Here is an 8,829-nt window from a genome sequence, read left to right as displayed (position 1 = left end):
TATGTAGAGAAAAGGACACTGAGGCATGGACTAAGGCAACTGTGAGGTCTGGGGGCCTGTGAGGTCAGGAGCAGAGCTGGTCCGGTCCAAGCAGTCCTGTCGCAACTGTGCTCCGTAAGCCTGCGCCCACCCTGACTCTGACAGGAGGAGGGGGTAAGATGAAGGAAGGAAAGAAAACCCAAGATGTGGTAGAATACTTCAGAGGAGACAAGCAGAATTCACACTGCATCGCACCGTCAGTGACATGGGAAAGTGCTCTGACGGTTCTGGGAAAGAAAAAGAGACAACTAATGAGTAAATGGTTTAAAAAAATAAGAACAGGGGCGCCTGGGTGGCTCAGCGGGTTAAAGCCTCTGCCTTTGGCTCAGGTTATGATCCCAAGGTCCTGGGATCGAGCCCCGCATCAGGCTCTCTGCTCAGCAGGGAGCCTGCTTCCTCCTCTCTCTCGGCCTGCCTTTCTGCCTACTTGTGATCTCTGTCTGTCAAATAAATAAATAAAATCTTAAAACAAAAACAGAAACAAAAACAAAGTGTCAATCCAAGGATTAATTATAATAGAGCAACTCTGGAGGCCTTATTTTATTAGCAAAATTAATTAACAGAATCCTAGTAAGATTCCAGAGAGAACATCCAGGTGGAAAAATGGGTAGCGTCAGTTATTTTCTTTAAAAGTACTAGAAGACAAATGACCAACATCTATGTATTTTTAATAGAAGAAAGATACTAGGAATCTTTAGGCATGCAAGAGCTTAAAAATATGCTCTAGTATTTCCTCCAAAAATGATTTTATTACCAGCACATGGAAAGAATCAAAATTGAGAATTCAAGAATGTAAAACTTTTAATTTTCTTAATTTTTAAATTTAAAAGAACTGGCTGGGGAGGAGGGGAATGTAGTAAAATCGGGGTAAAAAAAAATATATATATATATATTTGCTAACTAAAGACAAATGCCAGTAGAATGTAAAATAAGTTCTACAATACATTACTATAGAAGGTAACCATTATTAAGTAAAAAGAGAAGGTTGGTGGGGCGCCTGGGTGGCTCAGTGGGTTAAAGCCTCTGCTTTCGGCTCAGGTCATGATCCCAGGGTCCTGGGATCAAGCCCCACATGGGGCTCTCTGCTCAGCAGGGAGTCTGCTTTCCTTCCTCTCTCTCTGCCTGCCTCTCTGCCTACTTGTGATCTCTGTCAAATAAATTAAAAAAACAAAAAATTAAAAAAAAAGAGAAGGTTGGTATACATAGCAGTCAAGGCAGAAACAGGACAAGGACTCTAATATGAAGAAAAGATCATTCGGGGCACCTGGGTGGCTCAGTGGGTTAAGCCTCTCTGCCTTCGGCTTGGGTCATGATCTCAGGGTCCTGGGATGGAGCTCTCTGCTCAGCAGGGAACCTGCTTTCCTTCCTCTCTCTGCCTGCTTGTGGTCCCTGTCTGTCAAATAAATAAAATCTTTAAAAAAAAAAAAAAGATCATCCAAAATAAAGTTGTAGAGACCATGAAGACAAAAGAGGAAACAAGTGGTAGGGTCTCTGGAGGACGAGAACTGAGCTCGGATCTAGGCGTGGGCTGTGCTGCCCTGGGGACCCCGGGCCGGCAGACCCACCTCTGACACTCACTCGAACTCCTGACAAAGCACAGGTACCTTCCGGGAAGCAGTTTGCTCGGACGTCTGGTGCCGCCTGAAGGCTGGGTCCCCGCATCATCCGGCTTTGACAGGCAGCAGGGCTTGCTCTCCTGGATTGCAAGGAACTGTAGCAAAGAAGCCACCATTAGCGGGTGCAGGAGCAACCCTGCCCTCCCTGCCCCCCCACACCCAGCTCCAGCCCAGAGGCTGCTGGCCATAAGGTCTGTCGCTGGCCGTCCCCCTGGAAAGGCTTAACTACATACCTTCGCAGCTGTTGCCCCACGTCCTGCCCACGTCTAGGAGCTCACTGCAGGCCTCGCCTCTGGCGTACTGCTGCCTTGTCACACCCTCAAGCCGTGGGAGCCACCGAAAACCAACAAGGCAGCAGAGGCCACCACACAAAATTAAGAGACAATCAAGACCTCTGCCCAGGCTGGCTGAGGAGGTTCGTCTCCGACACGAGGTCAGTAGGTAGAAACCACCTAAGAGAGTTGAGGAAAATGAAGAAACAGAGGGATTTTTTTTTTTCTAAACAAAAGAACAAGACCAAACTTAACCAGACCTTAATGAAACAGACAGAAATGATTTATCTGACAAGTAACAGCCATAAAGATGCTCACTGGGTTGGGAGAACAATATGCAAACAAGGTAAGAATTTCAAAAGAGAAAATATAAAAGTGCCAAAGAGAAATCAGAGCTGAAGAATTCAGTAACTGAACTGAAAACCCGAGTCAGACTGCACCACGTGGAAGAAAGGACCCAAGACATCAGGACGGCGAGTCTCACGCAATCAGAAGAGGAGACAGATGAAGGGGACTTACAGCACAAACCTGCTGTAAGGACAAACCTGCTGGACAAACCTGCATGACCTGCGGCCCCAGACGGGGAAGACAGAGAGGGGCAGAGCACGCACTCAAAGAAATAATGGCTGAACACTTCCGTTAACTTGGGGGAAACAAACAGAAACCCAGATCTGCGGAGCCCAGGGGGTTCCAAAAGAGATGAATCCACAACAGCCCCACATTGAGACATTATAATTAAATTGTCAAAAGCTAAAGCAAAGGCGAGAATCTTAGAAGCAGCAAGAGAAAAAAATGCCTTGTTACCTACAAGGGAAACCCCTTGAGACTAGTGCAGAGTTTCCAGCAGTCCACGGGCCTGAAGAAAGGGCAGGAGATAGGAAAAATGCTGAAAGAAAAAAAAAAATGCCAACCAGTACTTTATCCAGCAAAGTTGTTCTTCAGATTTGAATGAGAGTTTTCCAGACAAGCAAGAGCTGAAGGAATTCATCACCATTAGGGTCAGTCTTACAAGAAATGTTAAAGGGACTTCTTCAACCTGAAAGGAAACGATGCTAATTAGTAACAAGGAGACATTTAAGTTGGGTCCCTGGTAAAGACAAATACATGGTCAAATTCAGCACACTCTAATGTTACAATGGTGGTGGGAAAATCACTTATAAAATAAAAGAATATTAAAAAGTTCAACTACAAACATTTTTAATGGATATTCAAAGTAAAAATACACATAAATTGTAACATCAAACCCAGTGTGGTAGGGGAGTGTAAAAGTATAGTTTTTATGTGTGAAGTTAGCGGTTATAGCTTAAAGTAGATTGTTATAAATATCTTCTATAAGCCTCACGGTAACCACAAAACAAACCTACAGTAGATACACAAAAGATAAAGAGACAGGAAACCAAGGATGCAAACCAGCAAAAATGATCAAATCACAAAGAGAGCAAGAGATTCCATAGGGAAAAGAATTACAAAACAGCCAGAGAACAAATAACAAAATGGCCATATCTGTGAATAATACCTTTAAATACAAATGAATAAATTCTTCAATCAGAAGACACAGAGTAGCTGAACGGAGGAATAAAGTCTTGACTATATGCTGCCTGCCAGCGGCTCACTTCAGCTTCAAGGACACACAGATTGGAAGGGAAGCGTTGGAAAAAGACATTCCATGTACGGAGGCCAAAGAAAGCAGGGCAGCTGTATTTTCATTGGACAAAATAGACTTTAAGACAAAAGCTGTTTAAGATAAAAAGAAGGTGGGGGGCAATCCAACAGGAGGTTAAACCATTTGAAATTGATACACACCTAACAGAGGAGCAGAATGCCACAGTAGGAGACTTCAGTGTCCCACTTCAACAACGGACAGATGATCTAGACAAAACCAGTAAGGGAACATTGGACTTGAATAACATGTCGGATCGGATGGACTTAGATATTTACAGAACATCCCATCCAACCCCAGAATACACGTTCATCTCAGAAGCATCTGGAACACCAGCCAAGACATACGACAGGTGAGGCCACAAAAGAAATCTTTTTAAGTTTAAGGTGACTGATATCATATCCAGCGATTTTTCTAACAGTGGTATACAACTAGAAATCAATTATAAGAAGGAAAAACTAGAAAATTCACAGACACACGGTGGTTAAAAACATGCCACTGATAATCAACGGGTCAAAGAAATTGAAAGAGAAATACACAAAGTCCTGACGCGGGCGACTGGCTGGCTCAGTCAGCAGAGCAAGTGACAACGGATTTCCAGGTTGTGAGTTTGAGCCCTGTGTTGTGTACAGAGATTACTTACAAATAAAATCTTAAAAAAATGTGGACACAAATGAAAATGGAAGTACAACATACCAGAACTTACAGGATGCAGCAAAAGCAATTCTTTTTTTTTTTTTAAAAAGATTTTTATTTATTTATTTGACAGAGATCACAAGTAGGCAGGGGGGGCAGGCAGAGAGAGAGAGGGGGAAGCAGGCTCCCCGCTGAGCAGAGAGCCCAATTCGGGGTTGATCCCAGGACCCTGAGATCATGACCTGAGCCGAAGGCAGAGGCTTTAACCACTGAGCCACCCAGATGCCCCAAAAGCAATTTTAGTAGGGATGTCCCCAGTGATAAGTGCTCACATTACAAATCAAGAAAGACCTCAATCTCAAATAAACACATCAACTATACCTTGAGGAACTAGAAAAGGAAGAACAAACCAAGCCCCATGTTAGTAAAAGAAGGAAATAATAAAGATCAGAATGGAAAGAAATGGAGACTAAAATGACAATAATACAGACCAACAGAGTTAAAAGCGGATTTTTTAAAGGCAAAAACAGAAAAACCATTAGCTACATTTCCCAAGAAAATAACAGAATTTGCTTTGGCAGCACATATACTAAAATCAGAATAAAAATAAGAGAACTCCAGCAAATACAAGTATAAATGAAGGAGGAGACATTACACGAATAGCACACAAATACACAGATAATAAGGGACTACACTCAATTACCAACATATTGGAAAACCTAGGAGAAATGGATATATCATCAGAAACATACAACCTACAAGATGGAATCACGAAGAAACAGTGTATCTGAACAAACCAATTAATAGTAAGGACACTGAGTCAGTAGTCAAACCCTCACACAATGAAGTCTAGGACCAGACAGCTTCACTGGTTAATTCCGTCAAACATTTAAACAGAAGAAGAGGGGGCGCCTGGGTGGCTGGGTCGGTTAAGCAGCTGCTTTCAGGTGGTGATCCCAGGGTCCCAGGATCGAGCTTCACACTGGGCTCCCTGCTGAGCAAGGAGTCTGCTTCTCCCTTTCCCTCTGACCCTCACTTATGTGTCCTCACTCTTGCTAGTGCTCTCAAATAAATTAAAAAAAAAAAAAAAATCTTGGAAAAGAAAAAGAAGGAAGAAGATGGTACAATTCCAAAATCGTTTTATAAGGACAGCATAACCTTGATACCAAAACTGGACAAAGACACTCTAAGAAAGAAAAATTACCAGCTAGTATCCTTGACGAACACAGCTGCAAAGGGCAACTGGGTGGCTCAGTTGGTTAAGTGTCTCTGCCTTCAGCTCTGGCCATGATCAGTTTCCTGGGATCCGTCCCGCATCAGGCTCCTCGCTCAGCAGGGAATCTGCTTTCTCTCGCTTACTCCCCCTGCTTGTGCTCATGCTCTCACTGTGTCTGTCAAATAAATAAATAAAATCTTAAAAAAAAAAAAAAAAAAAAAAAAGGCCTGAACAACATATTAGCAAACAAAATTCTATAGCACATTAATGTGATACATAATTTAACAAAATGTAAAATCCATAGGATCATCTCTATAGCTGGGACAAAAAGCATTTGACAAAATTGAAAATCTATTCATGATAATAACTCCCAACATACTGGACACAGAGACAAGGTACCTCAACAAAATGAAAAATGTCATCCATGATAAGCCCACAGCTAACATACTTTGAATAGTTGTAAAGCTGAAAGATTCCCCCCTAAGATCAAGAACGAGACAACAATGACCACTCTCAACAATTAACTGGAAGTCCTAGCCAGAGAATTAGGCAAGTAAAAGAAATAAAAAGCATCCAAATCATAAAGGAAGTAAAACTGCCTCTATTTACAGATGATATATGATATACAGAACACCATAAAGACTTGACAAAAAAATGTTAACTAATAAATGAATTTGGTAAAGTTATAGGACATAAGATAAGTATACAAAAGTCAGCTGCATTTATATACACTAACATTCTACTAACAGAGACATTAATAATCCCATTTATAATTTTGTCAAAAAAGAATAAAGTATCTAGTAATAAATGTGGTCAGGAAGGTGAAAGATCTGCACACGGATACAAGTAAGATTTTATGGAAGAAACTAAAAAAGAATCAAATGGAAAGATATCCCATGCTGATGGACTGGAAGAATTAATAATAATGTCCATACTACTCCTCTACAGATTCAGTGCTATCCTTATCAAAATTTCAGTGGCACTTTTCACGGAAATAGAATAAACAATCCTAAAACTTGTATGGAACTACAAAAGACCCTGAATAGCCAAAGCGATTTTGATGGGAATAACAAAGCTGGAGGAAACACACTTTCTGACTTCAAACAAAGCTACAGTAATCACAACAGTACAGTACTGGTATAAAACAGACACAAAGATCAATAGAACAGAGGGCCTAGAAATAAATCTATGCAACACATAAGCAATTAGTTTAGGGCAAAGGAGCCAAAACTATAAAATTGGGAAAGGAGAATTTCTTCAGCAAATGGTATTGGGAAAACTGGACAGGTACACAGACTCCTATTTTACACCATACACAAAAATTAACTCAAAATGTACTAAGATCTGAAATCATAAAGCTCTAGAAGAATACACAGAAAGTGACCTTCTGGACATAGATCTTGGCAATGTTTTTTTTTTTTTTTTGAATCTGATACCAAAATCAAAAGCAAATAAATGAGCCTGATTTTATCAAACCTAAAAAGCTTGTGCACAGCCAAAGAACCATCAGTGAAAAGAAAAGACAATGTACGAAACATTTACAAATTATATTTATATTAATATTATATTTTATTTTACAAATTATCTGATAAGCGGTTAATGTCAAAAAAACCTCACAGAACTCAACAGCAAAAAACCAACTGAACTAAAAATTGGGCAGAGGATAAGAACAGACATTTTTCCAAGGAAGATCTACAAATGACCTACAGGTCCGTGAAACGGTTACGCAATGTCAGTAGTCATCTGAGAAACGCAAATCAGAACAACGACAAACCACCTCGCACCTATCAGAATGGTCGGCATCAAAGACGAAAGCATCGGCAAAGATGCGGAGAAGAGAACCCTCGCGCCCGGGGGCTGGGAATGTAAACTGGTGCCGTCATTATGGAAAACAGCATGGAGCTTCCTCAAAAATTCAAGAAGAAAAATCAGAAAAAATATGATCCAGCCCACTTACTTGTGGACACACATATACACGTGTGTATGTGTGTCTGTATACCCCAAGGAAATGAACAGCATACAGGGAAAAGACACGTGTGCTTCCATGTTCACCGCAGCTTCCCCAGCACGACCCACAGCAGCTAAGACAAGGGGACGCCTAAGCGGCAGCCAGCGAACAACCAAGCTAACGAAGGGCGCTAACCGTATGCAGCGGACGGTTATTCAGCCATGAGAGAGACATTCTGCATTTGCAGTACCACGGGTGGATCTTGAGTGCATTGTACTTATTGATATAAACCAGAGAAAGACAAATATTGCATGGTATCACTCATATATGAAATCTATTAAAAAAAAAAAAGTCAAACTCTTAGAAATAGAGAAGGAAAGTCGCTGCTGGGCCCTGGGGCCTGGGGAGTGGCTGTGGAGGCGCAAACAGGGAGCTTTTTAAATTGGTACAAAATTTCAGCTCTAAGATGAAGTTCGAGGGTCTAATGTATCATGTGGAGCCTACGGTTGGCAACACCGTATTACAGAATTGAAATGTGCTGAGAGAGAACTCACACATCCCACACACAGCCAAGGGGAAGAGGTGAGGTGCTGGATGGTTCTTCACTTGATGGGAGGAATCCTTCCACGACCTACCGCAGATCGACTCCTGATGTCCGCTTCAGTTATCTTAACAACTTTAGTCATCAATTTTAACACACTAAAGCTGAAAAAAAAAAAAAATGCAGTTATGATAGTTAGAGACTATGCCCTGAACACTGATACCAAAACAACTGAAGCAGAAATTATAGCCAAGAGAGTAATAATGGGAAAGTAAAGGTTTATGACAAAAGTGGTAAAGCAAAGTTAGATAGGATAATGTAAAATACCAAACCTAGTATCTTTATAAACAGCATAAAAAGATTTACAGAAATATCAACTGATCTTTTTACAAGAATGATAAAAACAAATTTAAAGCAAAAAATAAATTGAAAATTAGCATGCTACTTTATTCTAAGTAATTAAGTTAAACATTACCTGGGTGGCTCAGTTGGTTTGACGACTGCCTTCGGCTCAGGGCGTGATCCTGGAGTCCCGGGATCGAGTCCCACATCAGGCTCCCAGCTCCATGGGGAGTCTGCTTCGCTCTCTGACCACCTCCTCGCTCATGCTCTCTCTCACTGTCTCTCTCTCTCAAATAAATAAATAAAATCTTTAAAAAAAAAACAAAAAACAAAAAACAAAAAAATGAAAGCACTTACCTCATCTTCCAAATTTTGATGTCTTAAAGGTGAAATCAGAACTAAATTCATAGCCTTAATTAAATGCTTATAGGTTTTTTTTTTTTTTAAAGATTTTATTTATTTATTTGACAGAGAGAGAGAGGAGGAAGCAGGCTCCCTATTGAGCAGAGAGCCCAATGTGGGGCTCGATTCCAGGACCCTGGGATCATGACCTGAGCTG

Source organism: Neovison vison, chromosome 7 (genome assembly GCF_020171115.1).
Source record: "Neovison vison isolate M4711 chromosome 7, ASM_NN_V1, whole genome shotgun sequence".
In the NCBI taxonomy this organism is placed as follows: Eukaryota; Metazoa; Chordata; class Mammalia; order Carnivora; family Mustelidae; genus Neogale; species Neogale vison.
Note: the sequence above shows the minus strand (reverse complement) of the source record.